We start from the raw sequence: 24,724 nt of genomic DNA on the forward strand, positions 1-24,724 counted from the left end.
TGGAGGACCTTACCGCTAATCCAGGTGGTACTCCTAGCTCACAGGTCATTGCCCGTGATGTTGTGGACGGTGTCTAGGCTCCCAGCAGCCCAGGGTCGGTGCCACTCAAACCATTCCTGAGGCTTGGTACAGGGAATTGTTTTAATGATAGAAAATTTCAAACATACATAAAAGTAAAGAGAATGGAGTCTCTATCCCCACACCCACCCCTCACCTGGGGATTTTTTTTTTTTTTGGTAACTTTTTACTTTGATATATAATTTCAGATACATAGAACAGTTGTAAGAACAGTACAGGGAACTCCCATTTACTCTACGCAGACTGAACAATTTCCATCTTATCCCATTGGCTTTATCATATTCTCTATGTGTATATGTATACATATGTGTGACTACTATTTTTTCTGAGCCATTTGAGAATAAGTCGGAGATATTGTGTCCTTTTATCTCTAAATACTTCAGTATGTATTTCCTAACAATAAGAATACAATCACAGTACAATGTTCAAAACCAGGAATTTAACCTTGATATTATCTTTTTTTCTTTTTTTGTCCACACCCAGCAGCATATGGGATCTTAATTCACCCACCAGGAATGGAACTGGCCCCCACTGCTTTGGAAGCACAGAGTCTTAACCACTGGACCACCAGGGAAGTCCCAACCTTGATATTATCTAATCCACCGTGGATAGTCAAATGTCATCAGGTATCCTAGCAATGTCCTTTATAGCTTTTTTTTTTTCCCCCTTTCGGATTAGGTTGAAGCAAATTCAAGACAATTGCATCTGTAAATACTTAAGTATCCAGTATTAGTCGGGGTAACTGGCTACATCATCCACATGGAAAACCTCGGGGACCACCTTTCCCCTACCAACTGCCCCCAGCTTTTTGCGGGAAAACATTTGTGAGGGTCAGTTTTCAGAAGCGGGAAGGGGTAGAAACTGAGAAGCAGACATAGGTAATGAGCGAGGCAGTAGTTCTCAGGCTGGTCTGCGGACTGTGTATTGGGGGTCATCTGAGTTGCTCGTGCAACGTGCAGATCAGGGGGCTCTACCCAGACGGGAGCTCCACCCAGGCCCTACAGGATGAGAACCTCTGGGAGCGACCCGGACTCTGCATTTTAACAGGTGCCACGGGTAGCTCTTATACCCTGTGGGTTGGAGGTGCTCTGACCTGGAGGCAGGTGCCCTGGGAGTGATGCTGTGTCCCTAGCAGTTTAATGTCACATCCCCACACACGTGCCCCGTCTCAGAACAGGTGCAAGGCTTTTACATTGCCTCCAATTCCACTAGCCCGAGATTCCTTAGGGTTGATAAGAGGCAGCATTTGGGGAATGGGAATAGCTGCAGGGGCTCCTCTCTCAGCACACAGCTTCTTACACAGGGCTGATCCCGAGGGGGTGGGAGTTTCACTGGAGAGAGGAGCGTTAAAGCGGAAGGAGAACCTGTGATCGGACCCGTTTCTGGCGTGGAGTGAGCTTGTTTTCCCAGGACGGGGTGGGGGTAGGCGCTTGGATCATCCCTGGGGTGGAAGGCTGTTCAGAAGAGGTGAAGAAAACCCAGGAGAAAGCCTCAAACAAATAGCCCTAGGCAGAAACCTCCACCTGCTTGGAAGAGGGCCCTGAAACCTTTCTTAGGACTGCGGAGGGGACTCAGGTGTGGCAGCCAACTGTGCAGCCTCAGCGCCTCCCCTGCCCGATCTTCCCCTCCGGGAAGCCAGCCCCGGTACGAGTAGCGGTGGCATCATTATTATCGCTCCCAGGACCAGACAGCGAGTTGGTGCAGGAAATCCGCTGTATAGATGTGACCGCGTTCAGGAAACGTGTCCATTTAAAACATGGAGGTCGATGGAGCCCTTCTCTCAGGCCCCTTTCATTTCTGAGGGTCGGGGCTTTCCAGTCGTCTTCATTTGCTGAGGAGCAAATACTTCTTAGAGCAGGCAGGCGGGGACACAGTGCAGCTCTGCCTGGGACAAGGCACACTTTAGGGGCGTCCTGGACCCAGGCTCCTCTGCTACCTGAGATACAAGGACCCTTGTAAATGACTCTGACCCACCAAGAGATGACAACCACTGGGGAGACGCTCTAGATGTTCACTGTGCAACCGATGGGCGGCAGTGGGCTTATTTCTAACCTGCATCCTGTCAATGTGGCCACGTGACAAAGGTGACCAGGTGACACAGGTGACCACCCTCACCTAGGACAGTAATCCCAGTGGCTGTTTCAGTTCCTCCCGCTGTTGAATCTTCCTCTCCGTTCTCTTGAAAAGGCGCTGCGCTCTCCAAGTCCTTTTCCATTTTAGCACGAGTGGTTCTCAAGCTGTAGCTCGTGCCAGTTTAGATCTCGGGGCTCATTCAGCCTTGCTCAGGGGAGCCGGGCTGGGTTTCTCTCATTCAGAGGTAAGTGTGAAGAGGCAGCAGAGAGGCTTCCAAACCCGGGCAGGCTTGGAGTCTTCACAGAGAAAGAGAGATGCAAAGTCCTGAAAGCAGAGCTCGCATTGGCGCTGTGCCCAGACTGCGCGAAGTGTGGGAGCAGCTCCCGGAGAAGCAAACAGACAGGTGGGCCTCCTTGGCCCCCTGGGGCTGCCAGGTGCTTCTTCAGTCTAAAGGCTGGAGGCAAGAGTCTGGACTCAGATACAGCTTTGCTGATTAGCAAAAGTTCTCATCTCCCAAGTCTCTCCCTGGTCAGGGCCATTCCTAGTGGACATGAATTGGGTTTATGAAAAAAGTATTTGAAAGTGCCAAGGAGGTTCCCGCACCGTCGTGATGATGCTGAATAGGCAGACTGATGTTCTGATGTGTACCCGGGTTCAGGAGCAAGTGAGGGAGCACTTCTGGGGTGCGCTTTTCCACCTGCTTGGAGGCAGGCAGGTGGAGAGATTTAGATGACTAATTAACTTGTGTTTTGCACACATTTATGGACATGTGCCCAGCATGGGCCAGATGCTGGGAATACACAGGTGAGCAAGCTATCATTCCTGCCCACAAGATGCTCACGATCTAGAAGAGGAGACAGACCTAGGAGAATTGTAACTCAGTGTGATGAATACGAGGACTGAAGTGGGCCTGAGGTGCAGGGATGGCTAGAGGAGGTGGGCACTGTAACTGTTTTAATCCACACAACAATAATCCTACAGGGCCTTAATGTCTTCACGGCTGTTCTGAACAACAGCAAAACTTTGCAAACAAAATTATTTCCTAACTAAGTAGAGGGGAAGCTTAACCCAATGAATGCATTTGGTGGCAAAATCTGACCTAAACTGTTTATCCTTTTTAGTCTGAATGTTCGTATTGATGTGTTGTGTGACAGACCCACCATGGGTATTACCATAATGCATAGGCACTCTATTACCTTTATCAAATCTGAACAATTCTGAACCTTGAAGCACATCTGACCCTTGGGTTTTGATGAGGGACTGTGGACTTGTCCTGGTATCGTCTGCATTTTGCATCTGAGGAGGCAGAATGCAGGGCGGACTCATTTGCCCAATATCCAGAGCTGCTAAGGGGCAGTCAGGGCTTGCGGGAAAGTCCTTCTGATGCCTGAGCCCTGCTGGGCACCCTCAGGTGACACTGCCTTGAGAGGCACCGACTTACACAGCAGTGGTTTGGGCACCGGGCTCGTGGGTGGCTCTGGAGTGGGAATGGATCAGATAGCATTGCCCAGGGATGTACCCAGGTGGCCGTGATGGGGATGTGGGTGTCAGTCTCCCCCTTGGCCCGGGCTCATCCACCTCACTCTGGTGGTAGTCAGATCCTATTTAACAGGGAATGGGAATTTTGTGCCTCTCTGCCCACAAGATATGCTGTTGCCATGTCAAAGTCTGTCCCCCACCACACCCCGCCCAGGTCATCTCTCACTGCTTCTTGTCTCCATTCTTTGAACATTTTGTTCCCATCACTGGCTTCGGGTCTGTTACCCGTAAGGTCTCTTCAACCAGTGGGAAAGAGGTACTTGTTAATAATTCTGGCGTTTTGTAGGTTGGCCCCACGATCAGCTTCGTGTACAGGCAGGAAGTAGCCAACAGGGAGAAGTGATTTTAGGGACACAGGCCTTAAACAGCCTTCAAATTACCTTCCTTAGCTGTCCTAGCAATTGGAGCAGGGGTTCTGGGCTGAGGCTGGATGCCTCAGTGGTTTCATGAGCCCCCAAAATAGGTTTTGTGTGTGTTGGCGTTTTTCTTCCATTGGATTCTTAGCAGAGCCTGTGACTTTAAAAAGGTTAAGTGCTGCTGGGTTGGAGTGAGGCTCATTAAGCATGTCAGCATTTCCCAAAAGGATAAACAGCAAATGAGTGTTCATTTATATACTCTCTTCCATTATCCTGTCGTATATCTATAGTCAATATGATCACTTTCATGCTTTAGTTAATAGCTAGGATAATTAAACCTTGATAGGCTGAAGGGAAAACTTGGGAGCTCCTGGATTCAATAGGCCTTTATGGGGTGGGTCTACCTGGAGTCCCCCAAATGAGGGATCCCGTTGGATTGTGGCACAACCCAAGGACAAAAAACAAAGGGTGTTTTTCATCACTTTGCTTACTTCATAATTTTGCCAGGTCTTCTCATCACGAGGGAAGCAGTGATGGTTCCTCCAAGGGCCTTTCCCTGCCTCAGCTTAGCTCTGCTTGTTAAACACACCCCGGTGATAAGAATCTAAGGAGGTAGTGCATGATTTTCCTCTTGCTGCTGTAACAAATTATCACAAAGTTAGTGACTTACAGCAAAACAAACTTATAAACTTACAGTTCCATAGGTTAGAAGTCCGACACAGTTCTCACTGGGTTAAAATCAAGGTGTCAACAGGGCAACATTCCTTTGTGGAGGCTCTAGGGGAGAATCTGTTCCCTTGCCTTTTCCAGCTTCTGGAGGCTGCCAGCATTTCTTGGCTCATGGCCCCTTGTTCTGTCTTCAAAGCCAGGCTCTATCTTCTACCTAGAGGTCAAGTCCTTCTCACATAGCATCACTCTGACCTCCCCTTCTGATTCTGTTCCACATTTAAGGACCCTTGTGGTTACATTGGTCCCACTTGGACAATTCGGGATAATCTCATCTTTGAAGTCAGCTGATTAGCAACCTTAATTCCATCTGTAACCTTACTTCCCCTTTGCCATGTAATGTAACATTTTCACAGGTACCGGGGACTAGGATGCAGACATCTTTAGGACATCATTATGCCTACCACACCCAGACACCAAAGAAAACTAATCTGCATTAATTCCTTTGGTTATTCTAAGTACCACCTGGACAGAAACACTCAGTTATGTATAACCTTCCTTCGAGGAGAGCTTGTCCTTGTGAGAGGCATATTGAAGGGTCACGACATTGCAAGTTCTCTGACCTCATCCTCCCCTTCCTGGGGCTGGGGGCAATGTCTAGCCATCCCACAGGCTGTGACCTACTTTCCAGGAACAGCCCTGGAGCATGTAGCCCTCTTAGGGACCTTCTAAAGGATGTGTTGATGCTAACGTTTGACCTCCCACCTCTGGCTAGTCCCAGGGGTGACGTATGTTAGCAAAAATTGGCTGGAGGCAGCTTAGGGTCTTGAAACCATCAGATAAACATTTTATTAGGGATGTGTGTGAGGAGAGATTCGTGGCCTGCCTGGAATATAATTTATGATTGTGTGTGCAGTGTGTGAGCAGGGATGAGAGGACAGAGATGGGAAAACAGAAACCCAACAGTAACATTAGCCACAGAAACAGGTGCAAATCTATGCAGGAAAATGCAGAGGGGAAAAAAGCCCCTGGTCATTTGACTTGTGTCACATCAAAATGGCAGCAAGACCTTGGAGGGTAGGATGTTCAGGGGGAAAAGGAGTCTCAAGCCAGTAGCAGCATCTTTCCGGGCAGAGGGGCTTTGTCTTGGTGAGGAGATATTGGCTAATTGCATGGATCTGGGGCTTTTGTTGGTTTTGTTTTGGTTCCAAACGGTGGTCGGAAAAGCATCTCTTATAGTGACTGTGTGCAGCCCTGGCCCTGCACAAAGTCCTGAGACTGGGGACAGGGAAGGTAGGGAGAAGGTGACCAAGCAACTTTCCCAGAAGCAGGACCAGCTACATAATTTACAGGGCTGGGTGTAAAATGAAAATACAGGGCCCTTGTTCAATAATTATCAAGAATTTCAAGATGGTGGTGGCAGAGTATTTAGCCAAGCATGGGGCCCTCCTACGGCCTTGCGTTCTCACACTGGTCACACACCATGAAGCATGAAGTGGCCACTGCCCAGGGCAACGTTCCCTGTGTGTGTCCTTGGCTCTCTCTGATATCACGAGTGATGTTCGAGGCCTCTTTCCCAGGGAGTTAGCAGGACCATGGGCCTTGGCCCCGAGGACTTACTTTCATATCTTAGAACTTGTCTTGATTGCACTGGATATTTGATGCTGCTTGACAGGTACTTTGCTCCGTCTGGGGGGAGCCCACATTCCAGGGGCAGGAAGCAAGAGGGGCGAGGAAGAGAAACTTGGGACTCTTAGAGCCTTCCCTTCTGGCGGTGTGACCTCAGACAAGCAACTTAGATCCTCCCCATCCCTATGGAGTGTGAGAAAATATTTGCAAATCACGTGTCTAAAAAGAAGTTAATATCCAAAGTATACAAGGAGCTCATACAACTCAGTAGCAAAAACACCATATAACACAATTTAAAAGTTGGCAAATGACCTAAAAAGACATTTTTCCAAAGATGACAAACATTTGGGGAACAGGTATATGAAAAGGTGATTCACATCACCAGTCATCAGGGAAATGCAAATCAAAACCACAATGAGATATCACCTCACACCTGTCAGTGTGTGCATTATGAAAAAGACAAGAGATAAATGCCGGTGAGGATGTGGAGAAAAGGGAATCTGTGTGCACTGTTTTGGGGAATGTAAATTGGTATAACCAGTACTGAAAACAGTGTGGAGATTCCTCAAGAAAATAAAATTAGAATACCATGTGATCCAGCAACTCCACTTCTGGTCATATAGCAAAAAGAAACAATATTTTTTTAGGAGTTCCCCGGCAGTCCAGTGGTTAAGACTTCGTGCTCTCACTGCTGAGAGGAGGGCCTGGGTTCAATCCAAGGTTGGGGAACTAAGATCCCAGAAGCCACGTGGTATGGGAAAAAAAACAAAAACAAAAACAAAAACAAACCTTGAAATGTTCTTCACAGTAATGGTATGGAAAGAACCTGCCTGTCTCTCACAGATGAATGGATAAACAAAATCTGATACACACACACACACACACACACACACACACATACACACAAATATACATATATAACATACACAATGGGATATTATTCAGCCTTAAAGTAAATCCTTACACTTGCAAGAACATGAATGAGCCTGGAGAACATTATGCTAAGTGAAATAAGCCTGATGGAGAAAAGACAAATGCTGCCCGGTATCACTTATGTGTGGAATCTAAAAAAAAAGTTGGAATCATAGAAACACAGAGCAGAAATTGTTGCCTGCAGTTGGGCATGGGGGGAAATGGGAACATGCTGGTAAATGGATACAAATTTTCAGTTAGAACATGAGGGATAAAATGAAGGAATAAGGTCTGAGGAGCTAATGTATAACATGGGGACTAACTGATGATGCTGTATTCTGTAACTGAAAATTTCTGAGAGAGTAGAATTTGTGTCCTCACACACAAAAAGTGAATATATGACAGGTGATGGGTATGTGAATTAACTTGATTGTGAGAATCCTTTCACAATATATATGTATATCAAATAATCACATTATACATTTTAGATATATTACAGTTTTGTCAGTTATGCCTCAAAATAGCTGTAAAAAGAGGTAAACGATCAACAAAATTGACAAAACTAGTTAGATTGACTATTAAAAAAAGAGATAAGAACAAAATATGTAAAATCAGAAATGAAGAAAGGGACATTACCACCAATTTTGTAGAGATAAAAAGGCTTACAATAGAGTACTATTGACAGTTGTAGACAAACAAATTTGATAACTTAGATGAAATGAACACATTCCTAGAAGCACACATCCTACCAAGAAATACAAAATCTGAACAGATCTAGAAGTTAAGATATGGAATCAGTTATCAAAAATCTCCCAACAACTGAACGCCCAGCACCAGGTATCTTCATGGTGAATTCTACCAACAACTTAAAGAAGAATTAACACCAATCCTTCTCAAGTTCTTCCAAACAATTTAAGAGGAGAGAATGTATCTTCACTCATTCTATGAGGTTAACATTACATCAATTACAAACCTAAAGACACTACAAGAAAAGTACACTACAGACCAATATCCCTTATGAATACTGATGCAAAATCCCTTTAAAATAATAAGAGACAGAACAGCCCATTATAAGGATTATACATCATGACCAAATGGGATTTATTCTTGCAAGGCAAGGTTGGTTCAACATATGAAAATCAATCAATGTAGTATAGCACATAAACAGATTGAAGGGACTAAACTCCATGTGATCATCTTAATTGATGCAGAAAAAACATTTGACAAAATTCAATGCCATATTATGATTAAAAAAAAAAAAAAACACAACAAACCAGGAATACAAGTTGATGACTTCAACATAACAAAGGTCACAGATAGAAAACCAACAGCTATTATATTCAGTGGTGAAATCTTTCTCCCTAAGATCAGGAACAAAGGAAGGATGCCTGTTGTCACCACTTCTATTCAGCAAAGTACTGGAATTCCTCGCCAAATAAATAAGGCAAGATAAAAAATAAAAGGCATCTAAATCGGAAAGGAAGAAATAAAATTATATTTGTTCAGAGACAACACACATGCACCAAAAAAAATCTGTTAGAATTAATAAATGAATTTAGAAAATTTGCCAGATACAAAATCAACACTCAAAAATCAGTTGTTTCTCTATACACTAAGAATGAAAAGTTTGAAAAGGAAAGTTAAAAAAAAATACCATTTAAAATATCATGAAATATAGTAGAAGACGAGGAATAAGTTAACCAGCGGGACAAAAGACATGTACATTGAAAACTAGAAAACGTTGCTGAAGGAAATTAATGAAGACACCAATAAATGTAAAGGCATCTTGTGTTCACAGATTGGAGGACTTAATGTTGTTAATATGTCAACACGACTTAAAGGGATGTACGGATTAAAAGCAATCTCTTTAAACATCACAGTGAGGTTTTTTCAGAAGTAGTAAAATTCATCCTAAAGTTCATATGGAATTTAAAGGGCCTGAATAGTCAAAATAATGTGGAAAAAGAACAAAATTTGAAGTTTCAAATTTCTTGATTTCAAAACCTACTACACAACCACAGTAATCAAAATAGTACTGGCATAAACACACCTACAGGACGGAGAATAGGCCAGTGGAACAAAATAGAAACCCAGACGTAAACCCGTATATACATCACCAAATGATTTTCAACAGGAGCGCCAAGACCACCCAATGGGGAAAGGATAGCGATTTCAACAAATGGTACTGGAAAAACAATATCCACATTCAAAAGAATGACGGTAGACCCTTACCTTACACCACATACAGAAATTAACTCATTGAATGAATGACCTAAATGTGAGACCTAAAACTATAAAACTCTTAGAAGAAAGTTCTGGGAAGAAAACAATGACATGAAATTTGGGCAAGAGTTCTTGAATATGACACCAAAAGTGGAGGTTGTAAAAGAAATAGATAAACTAGGTATTCAAAATTTAAAAATACTTCTTTCATCAAAAAATAAAACGAACCTGCTGAATGGGAGAAAAGATTTGCCAATCCTATAGCTGATAAGGTTAATATCCAGTATGTATACACTTGTACACTGTTGGTGGGTATGGAAAATGGTGCACCCAGAAAGGAAAACAGCATGGTGGTTCCTCAAAACATTAAAAATAGAATTACCATATGATCCCATAATTCGAGTTCCTATTAAATACTCAAAAAGAATTGAAATTATGAACTCAAAGAGTTACGTGTTCACCCGTGTTCATAGCAGAATTATTCACTATAGGCAAAAGGTGAAAAAACTCAAGGGTCCATTGAGGGATGAAGGGATATACAAAATGTGACCTATACAAACAATAAGTCAATATTCAGTCTTAAAAAGGAAGGGAATTCTGACACATGCTACAACATGGATCAACCTTCAGGCATTACGCTAAGTAAAATAAGCCAGTCACAAGAGGACAAATACTCTATGATCCCACTTATATGAAGTACATAGAGTAATCAAATTCACAGAGACAGAAAGTACAATGGTGGTTTCCAGGGGTGAGGGGGCAAGGGAAATGGAGAGTTGTGGTTTCATGAGTACAGACTCTTATAGTTTTGCAAGATGAAAAGTTCTGTGGATGGATGATGGTAATGATAGCACAGCAGTGTAAATATATTTCATGCCTCTGGCCTGCTCTCTTAAATTGTTAAGATGATAAATTTTATGTTATGTATATTTTACCAGAATTTTTTTAAATAGAGGAAAATTAAGACATTCATATAAAGAAACACGAAGTTCATTACTAGTAGATCTGCTCAATAAGAACTGTTAAAGGAATCCTTCAGGCTGAAATGAAACATAACTTGAAACCATATGAAGAATTAAAGAACAATGGTAAAGGTAACTACACTAAGTTTAAAAGGCCAACACATTTGCAGTTAAGGTTTGTAACGCCTCTTTTCAAAATGTGATTTAAAAGACAAATATATAAAATAGTTATTATAAGGCTATTAATGGGCACACAATACATAAGGATGTCATTTGTGACAAGTGCAGTGTAAACGAGGATGCGGGATGTAAATAAGCAGAATTTTTGTTATTATTAAATGAAAATTTTATTACTTCAAATTTCTTTTTTCGTAAAATTAAGATGTTTACTTTAACTCCTAGGATAAGCACTAAGAAAACTACCTCACAAGTATACAGAAAAGAAATAAGAAGAGAGTCAAAATGGTAAACTGGGAAAAACATCAACCACAAAAGAATGTAATAATGAAGGAACTGAAGAACAAAAAGGGTATAAGATATCTAGAAAATAAATAGTGTAGCAGTAAAAGTAAGTTCTAAGGGCTCAATATAGGATCAACACAAAAAAGACTACACACAATCACGTTATAATCAACTTGTTAAATGTGAAGTACAAAGAGAGAATATTGAAAGGAACAAGAGAAATGTGACTTGGCACATATGAGGGAACTCCCAGAAAACAATTTGTGACTTTCTCAGCAGAAACCTTACAGGCCAGGAGAGAGTTGGATGATATATTCAAAGTACTGAAAAAAAAAAAAAAACCTGTGAGCAAAAATGACCATACCAAGCAAAATTATGCTTTAAAAATAAAGGAGAGCTAAAGTCAACAAAATCAAAGTCAGTTCATCACTACTAGACCAGCCTTATAAGAAATGCTTAAGGGAGATCACTTTGAAATGAAAACATGTTAACAGAAATGCAAAAGCAAACAAAAGCATAAATTTCAATGGTAAACTCATACACACACACACAAATATAGCATAATAACACTGTAATGGTGCTTTATAAAGTACTTTAATCCTGAGATAAAAGTTTAAATTTGTTAACAATATAAAAAGAAGGTAACTGACTATAAGGACACAAAGTTTGGGTGGGAGTAAAAGAATAGATGTTTAGAACTACAAGATTTCTATGTAGCCTTCAGCTAACCACAAAGAAAAGGCCTACTATAAATAAACAAAAGATAAAGAGAAAAGGATCAAAGTAAATCTCTACAAAAAAATAATCAAACAACAATGAAATAAAGCTACAGAGAAAGAGTGCAAAACAGACATAAGACAATTAACAAAACAGCAATAGTAAGTCCTTACTGATAGATAATTCGTTTAATATAAATGGATTAATCTTCCCAATCAAAAGGCATAGAGTGGCTGAATGGATACAAAAACAATATCCAACCTTATGCTGTCTACAAGAGACTCATTTTAGATTAAAAGACACATACAGGCTCAAAGTGAAGGGATGGAAAGAGATACTCCATGCAAATGGCCACCAAAACAAAGTGAGAGTTCCTATATGCATAACAGACAAAATAGACATTAAGTCAAAAATTGTCTGTATAGACAAAGAAGGTTTCTATATGATAATAAAAGAGTCAAGTCAACAGGAGGGTATAACAATTATATATGCATCCAGCATCAGAGCACATACAGCTCTAAAGGAAATATCGAAATTAAATGGAGAAATTGATTGCAGTACACGAATAGTAAGGGACTTCAATAACCCAGTTACAATAATGGATAGAACACCCAGACAGAAAATCAATCAACAAACATGACTTGAACAACACTATGGACCATATGGTCCTTACAGACATATACAAAACATTTCATCCAACAGCAGCACATACACGTTCATTTCAAGTACACACACACCATTCTCCAGAATAGATAATATGTTAGGCCACAATCAAGTCTTAACAAATTTAAAAAGTCTGAAATAATTTCAAGTATCTTTTCTGATCACAATGGTATGAAACTAGAAATCCCATAATAGTAACAAAACAGGAATATCTGGATGTCCCTGGTGGCACAGTGCTTAAGAATCTGCCTGCCAATGCAGGGGACATGGGTTCAATCCCTGGTAAGCAAAGATCTCACATGATGCACAGCAACTAAGCCCATGCACCACAACTACTGAGCCTGCACTCTAGGGCCCACGTGCCGCAACTACTGACCCGAGTGCTGCAACTACTGAAGCCTGCGTGCCTTAAAGCCTGTTCTCTGCAACAAGAAAAGCCACTGCAATCAGAAGCCCGTGTACCACAACAAAGAGTAGTCCCTGCTCACTGCAACTAGAGAAAGCCTGCATGCAGCGAAGAAGACCCAACAGAGCAAAAAATTACATTAAAAACAAAATTTTAATAAAGAAAAGAAAACAAGAAAATTTACCAATACGTGAAAATTAAACAATATACTCTTTTCCCTGTTCCACTTTTATTGAGATATAACTGCCATAGAGCCCTGCATAAGTTTTAGGTGTACAGCATAAAGATATGACTTATGTACATCAAGAAATGATTACCACAGTAAGTTTAGTGAACATCATCTCATATGGCCACAAAATAAAAGAAAAAGAGAAAAATGTTTTCCTTGTGATGAGAACTCTTAGGATTTACTCTCTTAACCTTCATACATAACACACAGCAATGTTAATTATATTTATCATGTTGAATAATACAGTCTTGAGCAACCATTGGCTCAAAGAGAAAATCAAAAGGGAATTTTAAAAGAATCTTGACACAAACTAAAATGAAACACAACACACCAAGATTTATGGGATGCAGCAAAAGCAGTACTACAGGAGAAGTTTGTAGTGATAAATGCATACATTAAAGGAGAAGTCAAAACTCAAGTAAACAATCTCACTTTATGCCTCAAGGAACTAGAAAAAGAAGAAAAAAGTAATCTCAAATTTGGCAGAAGGAGGGAAATAGTAAAGATTAGAGCAGAAATAAATAGAGAATAGAAAAACAATAGAAAATAGAAACAAAACTAAGTGGTGTTTTTTGGAAAGATAAATTTGACAGACTCTTGACTACATGAATTAAGAAAAAAATACGCAAGACAACACAATAAAATCAGAAATGAAAGAGGAGACAATATAAATGATGCCTCAGAAATAAAGGAATCATAAGGGTCCATTATCAATTATGCCAACAAATGTGATAATCTAGAAGAAATGGATACATTCCTACAAACATACAACCTACCAACACTGAATCAAGATAACACAGAAAGTCTGAACAGTCCAATAACATATAAGGAGATTGAATCAATAATTAAAAAAAAAAAACAAAATAGAAAATCCAGGACCACATGGCTTCCCTGGTGAATTTTGCCAAATATTTGAAGTATTACTATCAATCCTTTTCAAACTCATCCAAAAAACTGAATAGGAGGGAACACTTCCAAACTAATTTTACAAGGCTAGCATTACCCCGATACCAAAGCCAGACACAGACACTACAAGAAAAGAAAATTACAGCCAATATCTTTGATAGACATAGATGCAAAAATCCTCGACAAAGTATTAGCAAACCAATTTTAACAATAAATTTAAATTATCATACCCCATGCTCAAGTCAGATTTACTCCTGGGATGCAAGGATGGTTCAACATACACAAATCAACCAATGTGATACACCACACTAACAGAATGAAGGAAAAATCATATGATCATCTCAATAGAGGCAGAAAAGGATTTGACAAAATTCAACATCCTTTCATGATAAAAACTCTAAACAAATTAGGTGTAGAAGGAATGTACCTCGACACAATAAAGGCATATGAAAAAGAAAAGGCCACAGCAAACATCTTACTCAACAGTGAAGAACTAAAAGCTGTCCCTCTAATATCAGGAAGAACGCAAGAATGTCCACACTTACCACTTCTATTCAACATAGCACTGGAAGACGGAGGAATTAGGCAAGAAAAAGAAATAAAATGCATCCAAATCAGAAAGGAAAAAGTAAAATTACCTCTGTTTGCAGATGACATGATCATACATGTAGAAAATCCTAAAGATTCAAAACCAACAGCAATAAAAACTGTTAGAGGGGCTTCCCTGGTGGTGCAGTGGTTGAGAATCTGCCTGCCAATGCAGGGGACATGGGTTCGAGCCCTGGTCTGGGAAGATCCCACATGCCACGGAGCAAATGGGCCCGTGAGCCACAGCTACTGAGCCTGCGCGTCTGGAGCCTGTGCTCCGCAACAAGAGGCCGTGATAGTGAGAGGCCCGTGCACCGCGATGAAGAGTGGCCCCCGCTTGCCGCAACTAGAGAAAGCCCTCGTACAGAAACGAAGACCCCAAACACCCAAAAATAAACAAACAAACAAATAAATAAATGAAAACCAAAAAACTGTTAGAACTCATACGTGAGTTTAGTAAAGGTGCAGGATATAAAATCAGCATATAGAAGTCATTATACAAAAGGAATGACCTACCCAAAAAAGGAAATTAAGAAAACAACCCCATTCTTAATTTCATTTCAAAGAATAAAATACTTAGGAATAAATTTAGCCAAATGGGTGAAAGATCTCTACATTGAAAAGTATAAAAAGTTGATGAGGAAAATTAAAGATGACACTGATAATATGGAAAGACATCCCATGTTCATGAACTGGAGGATTTACTATCATTAAAATATCCATACTACCCAAAGTGATCCACAGATTCAATGCAATCCCGATTAAAATCCCAATGGGGGACTTCCCTGGTGGTGCAGTGGTTAAGAATCCACTTGCCTGGGCTTCCCTGGTGGCGCAGTGGTTGAGAATCTGCCTGCTAATGCAGGAGACACGGGTTCGAGCCCTGGTCTGGGAAGATCCCACATGCCACGGAGCAGCTGGGCCCGTGAGCCACAGCTGCTGAGCCTGCGCGTCTGGAGCCTGTGCCCCGCAACGGGAGGGGCCGTGATGGTGAAAGGCCCATGCATCGCGATGAAGAGCGGTCCCCGCACCGCGATGAAGAGTGGCCCCCACTTGCCGCAACTAGAGAAAGCCCTCGCACGAACCGAAGACCCAGCACAGCCAAAAATAAATAAATAAATAAATAAAATTTAAAAAAAAAAAAAAAAAAAAAAGAATCCACTTGCCAATGCAGGGGACACGGGTTTGAGCCCTGGTCTGGGAAGATCCCACATGCCGTGGAGCAACTAAGTCCACATGCCACAACTCCTGAAGCCCGCGCACCTAGAGATCGTGCTCTGCAATGAGAGAAGCAAGTGCAATGAGAAGCCCGTGCACCACAACAGAGTAGCCCCCACTCACCTCAACCAGAGAAAGCCCACGCTCAGCAACAAAGACCCAATGCAGCCAAAAATAAATAAATAAATAAAATAAATTTATTTTTAAAATTGGGCAAAGGACTTGAATAGACATTTCTCCAAAGGAGGCATATAAATGGCCAACAGATGTATGAAAAGGTGCTCAACATCACTAACTGTCAGAGAAATGCAAGTCAAACCACAATGAGATATCACCTCACACCTGTTATAATGGCAATTATCAAAAAGACAAAAGATAACAAGTGTTGATGAGGATGTGGAGAAAAGGGAACCCTCGTGCATTTTTGTTGGGTATATAAATTGATACAGCCACTAAGGAAAACAGTATTGAAGTCCTCAAAACATTAAAAATACACCTACCTTATGACTCAGCAATCCCACTTCTGGGTATACAGCAAAAGGAAATGAAATCGGTATCGTGAAGAGACATATGCACTTCCATGTTTACTTTTCACAGTAGCCAAGACATTGGATCAACCGAAGTGTCTGTAGATTCATGAATGGATAAACAGAGTGTGGTATATAAACAGGCATATCTCCTTTTATTGTGCTTTGCAGATACTACGTTGTCTACAGATTGAAGGTCTGTGGCAGTCCTGCATTGAGTAAGTCCATTGGTGCCATTTTCCCAATTAGCATTACTTTCAAGTTAAGGTATGTACATTGGTTTTTTAGACATAATGCGATCGCACATTAACACACTATAATATAGTAGACACATAAGTTTTATATGCACGGGTAAACCAAAAAATTCATGTGGCTTGTTTTGTTGCAATATTTGCTTTATTTTGGTGGTCTGGAACCAAACCTGCAGTATCTCCAAGGTATGCCTGTATACGATGGAATATTATTCAGCCTTTAAAATGAAGGAAATGCTGCTATTTGTGACAACATGGATGAACCTGAAAGAGATTATGCTACGTGAAATAAGCCAGATACAGAAAGACAGCTACAAACACTTCAGGATGCTACTTTTATGTGGAATCTGAAATAGTCATAGATGTGGGGTGCAGAACAGTGGTTGACAGTAGATGAGGGCATGGGAAAATTGGCAGGTATTGATCACGAGGTACAAAGTTTCAGTTATGCAAGGTGAATAATTTCTGGAAATCTAGAACTGTGCATGTAGTTAACAATGCTGTATTGTGTACTTGGAATTTGCTAAGAGGGTAGATCTGAAGTGTTCTCACCATAAAGAAAGAAAAAAGAAAATGGTAATTATATGAGGTGATGGATATGTGAATTGGCTTGATTGTGGCAATGATTTCAAAACTGTATATGTATATCAGAACATCAAGTTGTATATCTTAAAGATATATTTTTATTTCTCTATTATACCTCATTAAAGATGGGAAGAAGAAAGAAATGAGGTAATGATACATACTACAATATGGGTGAACCTTGAAAATTATGCTATGTGAAAGAAGCCAGACATAAATGGTCACATACTGTATAATCTACACTTATATGAAATATCCAAATCGATATATCTATAGAGACAGAAAGCAAACTGGTGACTGCCCAGGGGTTAGGTAGAAGAAAGCATGGGTAGGTCTTCCCTTTAAAGCGATAAAAATATTTTTGAACCACATAGAAGTAAGGGTTGCACAACATGGTGAATGTACTAAATGCTATTGAATCGTGCGAGTTAAAACGGTTAATTGTATCTCAGTAAAAAGTAAAACTTCTCCCCAAGTTACATTTAGTTAATTTACTGTGTCCTGACAAGTTTTAATATGAATCATATCGTTAAGAAGAAACAGCCTCAATTCACACCAAATAAACATTCAGTTTAGCGAGGTATCTGTTTTCTAATGGTATTTTTAATGTCCTAACTTTAGCATACTACTCCATCCCTGTTGTTGTGGTAGAGCAAATGGAATGAACCAGAGGTGGAAACCTAAATCAGACCTTAGAACTCTAACTGAATTTTTGAGACAATGCAATGGCGGGGTTTACGTGTTTTTGCTTCAACATGTTTGTACCTACAATTTCTTATCTTGTTCTACCTGACTTTTTTAAATCTTTAATTCATTTACCTTAAAATATGTAAATGGTTTATAAAAAGCAAGTAAATATCTATGTATTGCTAGAAAAGAGATAATTTAATGATGAGCTTTCTTTATTCGTCATATTTTATACTGTTAGAAGAATGAGGCTATCAACTGAATTCTGTCCCCCCAAAATTCATATATTCAAGCTCTAACAAAGTGATGGTATTTGGAGATGAGGCCTTTGGCAGGTAATTAGATTAAATGATGTCATGAGGATTAGGCTCTATTAGTGCCCCTATAAGAGGAAACCAGAGAGTTTTTTCTGTCTCTCTCCACCATGTGAGGACACAGTGAAAAGACAGTTGTCTGCAAGCCAGGAAGAGAGCCCTCACCAGGCACTGAATTGGCCAGCCCCGTGATCTTAGACTTCCAAGCCTCTAGAACTGTGAGTTGTTAAAGTCACCAAGCCTATAGTATTATGTTATGGCAGCTTGAGCTATAAGAGTACTAAATGGAAGAGACATGGAGGAACCCTAAACACATATTGCTAAATGAAAGAGGCCAAACTGAAATGGATACATACTGTATGATTTCAGCTATATGACATCCTGGAAAAGGTAGGGCACTGAAACTATTCTGTATGATACTGTAATGGTCAATGCTTGTCATACATTCGTCAAAACCCATAGGATATACAACAGAGTAAACTGTAATGTAAACTATGGATATTAGCTAATAGTAGTGTATGAACTTTGGCTCATCAATTGTAAAAAATGCCCCACACTAATGCAAGACGTTAATAATAGGGGAAACTTTGGTTTGGGGAGTAGATGTGAGGGGGTGTATGGGAACTCTATACTCTGCTCAAATTCTCTTTAAACTTAAAACTACTCTAAATATAGTCTACCAATTTATTTAAACAAAATAAATCTAAGTTGCCTCATCATATTGTGAGGTTATTACCATCTTATAGTTTTTCTATTTGACCGACTTCTTTAATGTTCATTTCTATCTTCTTTTATCCTTGTAAAAAATATATCAAATGTTTTGTACTATTTCACCTCCCAGCCTATTATCTTTTTAGTTATATGTCTTTCACAAACTTTCATTGGAAACTACATGAGATATCCTTGACTTATTACACTCTATGCCCATTACTATTTTCACCACCTCCCTAGTAATGCTTGAACCTTGGCTATGACCCATTGTCACCTCTGGACAAATAGTTTCTGCTCTATTTTCTGTCTTCTGTCCTTCTGGGCCACTTCTATCTACCATCACTACACAAAGAACTGACTTTACAGATTCTATATGCCAGTGTGTAAGACTTGCAGTGTTTTAAGAAGTATCCCAACTTCATGATGATGATTTGGGGTCATTACCAAAGCACTCGGGATCATACATATTATTTTAAGGTAGTTTTATAGGACAACACACATTGGTATTTTCCTCCTATTAACAGAGTAGGAAACTGTGGGTTGATCTGCAGCTATTTTGATTAAGAAAGCAGGATATGAACCCTGCTTCTTTGCTGGGGTACTTGGCACTGCTCCTTCTCTTGCTGGGACATATTTTGCGCCTTTACAGCCTGGCATCTAGGCGTCCTGATCAGACTAATGTTTGGCTTTATTGGATACGTTGACCAGTCTGATTGATATTCTGGTACATACAGGGTACTTGGTCATGGTTGCTCACCTCTGAACCTCAGCTTCATCACCTGCAAAGAGCAACTAATAGCACATCCGCTTTGTGGGGTGTTTATGGATTTGGCAAGCGTCATAGTGCCTGGCACGTGCTAGAGACTCAGGTGATGCAGTAATTACTCAAATTTGCATTTTCAGTGGATCCTTCCCACCTGGAGAAGGTGACTCAGCAGCCTTGGGGGAGGAAGAGCAGGACAAACAGCAAGGGCAGCATGGGCCAAGGGAAGGAGGTGAGAACTGACATGCAAGGGGGCCTCATGCTGGTATCACTCGAGGGCCCAGAGTGAGCCAGGATGTGGGGAGAGACTGGCCGGTCAGTAAGACCAGGCCAAGAAGGGCCGTGTGAGGGGGCTTAGCTTTTACCTTGTGGTAGAGGCCATCCAAAGGAGAAAGTGGAAGATGGCTAGGTATAGACTTCTCCCTTAGGAATTGTCCTCGGGGTCTGTTTATCTCCTGGCAGGGTCCGTTCAATGAGTTGGCCCCTCCAGCACATTCTAGAGAGGACTGGCCATGTCTGACCCTCTGGAGATACAGCCCTGACCTCCTGGCCACCTCACTGAGGAGAGGGCTCACGGGGGAATCAGCCTCACTCTGCATCTGTCCACCAGTCCTGCACCCTGGACTCCAGGACCACTCACTTGCAAGAGACACATCCAGCTGCCAGAGGAAGTGACATTTCCTGACTCATCCGGCTAAGAATGAGCAGAGTATTGCTGACCGTTCCAGGGGCGTTGCTGCCGCAGAAGATCAGGATGGGTACAAGCCATAGAAGATCAGAAGGAACAAAGGTCAGTCCACGTGGGAGTTCACATGGGCGCCTCACAGTCACCAACATGCCCTCGAGTTTCCCTTCCAGCCCAACACACACTCCACCTGCCCACAGTCGCCTGTGCCACCATCACGCAGCCCCACAGAGCTCCAAACACCCTCAAACCCACACACTCCCTACCTATAAGCAGATGCCTGTGTGCCCAGAACCCTCCTGCTCCAGTATACATGCACTACAAACCCCAATAAAATCACAGCCACAGTCTTGAATACAAAAACACACCCCCAACGGCCCCCGATAATCAAACACCGAAATCCTCATATCCCACAAAAGTCCACCCAACCCCATATAACCCCCCAATGCAAACACACAAACCCTTCAACAATAGCCAAATACATTCAAACCAAACTCACATACTTCTTAATATAAGACACAACCCCCAAAATCCAAATATAACACATACAGTCCCCCCACAGCTGTGAACATCCACGTATGTACAATGCCTCAGAAGCTGAGACAAACACAAAATACCATCAGAGAGACACAAGGTTTCCAACCTTCTCCTAAATACTCCCCCCACAACACATGATGAACTCACACCCCCAATACAAACATACACCCATCTCCCTCTTGAGATATTATAAACAGCCTCTGTCACATCCCCTGATTATACACACACAGCTAGCAACCCCAATTTACACTGACAACCCCAATCTCTGCAAATTCCTCCACACCGAAAATACACTCCCTAAACTCTTACCCTACAGGATGAGCATATGTATAACCCCTATACTCTGAATACACACAGATCCAACACACAAAGCATTAAAATGCATACCCCTACCTCTTCTCAAGTGCCTGCACACAGAGCCTCAAAACACCCAGAACCAGCCCCACCACCCAGCCGCACCATGCTACACCAACCGTACACTCATAAAGGCACTCAGGCCCCTCATCTCTCCCCAGATCACACATACACAGTCTCTACACAGCTTTACTATTACCCCAAACCATCCTATACCCCAAACATACATCCATGAGTTCCCCACACAGCCCTAACCCATGACAGAGGCAGCTCTACCAGGGGCATCATGGCACCCCGAGCGGGCAAATGCCGCTGAGGTAAGTGCCTCCTATGTTGCTGCAATTCTTGCTGCTGTTGCAAATCATCCCTTGACCCCACCAAGGCTGACCGGGACACCCTAAACAGGAAGTGGCAGCATATGAGTCAGGGAAGAGGAAAACTCCCTTCCAGGTATTCCCTGTCACCATCCATTGCAGCAAAACATCGGATGACCAGCATGAACAAGAAACAGAGACATGTAACTATACCATGATAGAAATGCAAATTTTTCTAGAAAAAATTTCTCCAAGGGAAGGGGGAGAACTGTGTTCCCCCTAATTATAAAGCCATGCTGTTACAATTCAAAGAAACGTCAGATACAGTACAACAGGCATTGGACTGCATCCATGTTGTAGCTAGATATGAGAAAGATAATTTTTCTGAAGCCCCGAATCTCGCTTGCCAGTAAAGGCACATGGGCCCCGCTGCCCCATCGGCCAGGAACCCAACAGAGGACCCTTAAGGGATATAGGGACTTCTGGGACCCTTACTGGTCTCCACCAAGGGGTGGTGCTTCACACAGCTCCATCCTTCATGAGATGACTAACAGACCTCCCTGTACTGGCAGCTCTGGAGATCGGGGTCCCTAATGACGTAACCTGGGGACAGCCCAAGCACAAGGTAGAAATGTTTGCTCAGGCATTACAGACTCTTCAGCAGACTGGAGTGATGGGCAGCTGTCACCTCTCCGAATCCTGTACCCTGACCTCTGCCAAGGCCTCTGCCTTAGGGACCTGGCAGATCCCTGGAGCGTGGCCCTCCTCTGGGACAATTGCCCATATACTTCTCTAATTATCCTTGGGACACACATAAACAACTTTTCTTATGGCTCTCATTGACAACTGGAGCTCAAATTACACTGCTTCCTGGGAAACCCTTCAATTATAAGCAAGGGCCACACGTTAGATTACAACGCATAATAGTCAGGGGAGTAGAAAGCATTCAACTTCCACTGAATGTCACTACTGAAACAATCTTTATTAAAAATCTTTTAGCGCTGGTAGCCCCTTTCGCCCTACCCTTTCCCGTTACAGCTATGGATGCCTTGATGTACCACAACGCCATTTGGAACAAACCCAAATTCCTGGTCTTCCTGGTGGAAGCTGAATATTGGGAGCCCATAAGACTGCCACCCAAGACAGTAAATATCCCCCAATAACATGTATGACAGGGGGCTGTGGGATTGCAGCCCAAAATTCAAAATGTATGACAAGAAGAATTCATTAAACACACCATTTCTCCTTTTCAATTCCCCCATTTGGCTGCTATTAAAGCCTGCTATTAATGAGTGGCGCCTTATAAGCAACTACTGAAATATCAATGCTGATCCCCACTATTAAGGCTCCCATTTCCAACACTGTCCAGTTAATTAAGGATATCCAAAGGGCTCCAGGGAATTACTTTGCTGTGACAATCTAGCTATTATGTTCTATTCAGTACCAGTTATTGAGGAGTCCCAGCTGCAGTCTACTTTTACTGCAGAAGGCACCCAGTATGTTTTAACCTGTCTGCCTACTGGCTATCTTAACAGCCCAGCTATTGCCCACAGTCTTTGCTGGCAAGACCTGGTGTCCCCTTGCACCGTCTGGCACTATACTGAGGTTCTAATCCAGAGCCCCTCAGGAGATTGGTGCACGAGGCCCTAACATGGTTGGTGACCCATCTATAACATACAGGTGGGCTACTGCCCCACAGAAAATTCAAGGGCTGTCCACAACTATTACATTTCTGGGCATTAACTGATCCTCTAAAAGCCAGGAAATTCCTCTTGCAGCTAAACCTCAGCTGTTAACTATTCAGCCCCCCAACACACTATAGCAAGCCCAACTCGTCTTGCTTAGGTCTCTTCACACTTCGCAGGCAACAAATACCACACTTGTCCATCCTTCGTAGACCCATTTATGCAGCCACGTACAAACCCTCCATATTTTACTGGCGAAGAGCTAAACAATAAGCTTTATAGCAGGCACAAAGGTCAGTTAGTCAAGCCCTCCCACTGGTTCCCCCTGGCTGTTCCTTCTGGGCTGAGAATGGACTGTGTGTCCCGGAGCCTTTGCACTAACACAGCTCCTCCTAGCTGCCTGTGGGCTTCTGGACCAGACGGCTGCTCTCTACACCACTACACCCCCTCAGAACCGATTTGGGAACTGGTTCGTTGGTTTTGGTCTTGGTTTGGTGTGCACTGATGCCAGAGTTTGCTTGCGTCTTTTGCGTTTTGGTGTACAAAACGGGAAATACTCCATCTACCCTGAAGGAGAGCCCTTTGGGGCCTATATTAGATAAGTGGGTGAAACATAGCCCTGAGCCTATGACTAAGAAACACATGATATATTATTGTAATAGGGTGCGGACCCAAAATATAGGATCAGAAGGGCGGTAGCCCCTGAATGGCTCACTCAACTTTTATAGGATCTCACAGTTACAAGTGTTTTGCAAAACAGCAAGCTGCACCGGCAGTTGTTCCAACTGCCCACCCTCCCCCCATGCCGCCATCATATTCACCACCTCCTGTTTCCCCTACCCACGGGGGTCAAATAGAAGTTTCTGTGTTAACGCCCAGAGCACAGGAGCCGGATTTAGTATCACCATCTAAGACTCCACAGGCCACCCAACTTGGACCGGGAGCCACTTCCACAGCAGGGCAATTTCCCTTGTGCTGATAACCTATGAGAGGCCAGGCGACGCCCTTGGACTTGAGGCGTCCGATTCCAATTTCCCCACAGGAGCCCCAGGGAACTTTGACAGTGGGGAACGAGTTGATTGACTCTCCAATAGATACCACTCCCCAACCCCTCCCTGTTTATCTTAAGAGGCTTGTAAATATTAAACAAAGGGGAAACAAAGTCATCCTAGGAAAAACTTGCCTGTATCTTTGAGATGCAAACGTCCTTTCTGGTCTTCTCAGGAACCCTCATCTCTGCCATCTTTTTAAAATGCATCTTTTGAAAAGAGGGTAAAGTAATTTAGAAATTGACTTATCAAGGATAAATAAAAAACCTAAGTGTCTTTTCTGTAAAAATTCAGCCATCTAGACAAGTGAGTTTGATTTTTTTCCATCTGTCAGAAACCTAATTTGAATCCAACCTTTTTGTAAACTGATGGGTTTCACATAGCTGTACCTGACTCCCTGCTGAAATTTGGAAGTGACAACTATGACGTCTCTGTATGTTTGTGTCCTTGTATGTGTCTTTGTCTTTGGATAACATTGCTGAGGTTGATTTGTGGATGAGCTCTATTTAATTGGCTTAAAGAAAAGTGAGCACTTACAAACCAAACTATTCTAAATACAAGAGAAATTGAGCTAAATGAGCTTCAGGTTCATGTGAACTGGGAAATATTTAGTATTAATTCAGACCTGGTACTAACGG

The 24,724-nt window shown here is 42.1% G+C and overlaps 1 protein-coding gene across 1 annotated transcript in view; it reads left to right on the forward strand.

The window, feature by feature from the left end:
• The first annotated feature begins 55 nt into the window (after positions 1-55).
• Positions 56-24,724, forward strand: part of LOC130706629 (NUT family member 2G-like) — a 49,800-nt gene continuing 25,131 nt past the window's right edge. Inside the window, exon 1 of the mRNA XM_057539323.1 lies at positions 56-704. The gene's annotated coding sequence lies outside the window, so the exon portion shown is untranslated. The remainder of the gene's footprint in view (positions 705-24,724) is intronic.

Source organism: Balaenoptera acutorostrata, unplaced genomic scaffold (genome assembly GCF_949987535.1).
Source record: "Balaenoptera acutorostrata unplaced genomic scaffold, mBalAcu1.1 scaffold_1211, whole genome shotgun sequence".
Classification (NCBI taxonomy): domain Eukaryota; kingdom Metazoa; phylum Chordata; class Mammalia; order Artiodactyla; family Balaenopteridae; genus Balaenoptera; species Balaenoptera acutorostrata.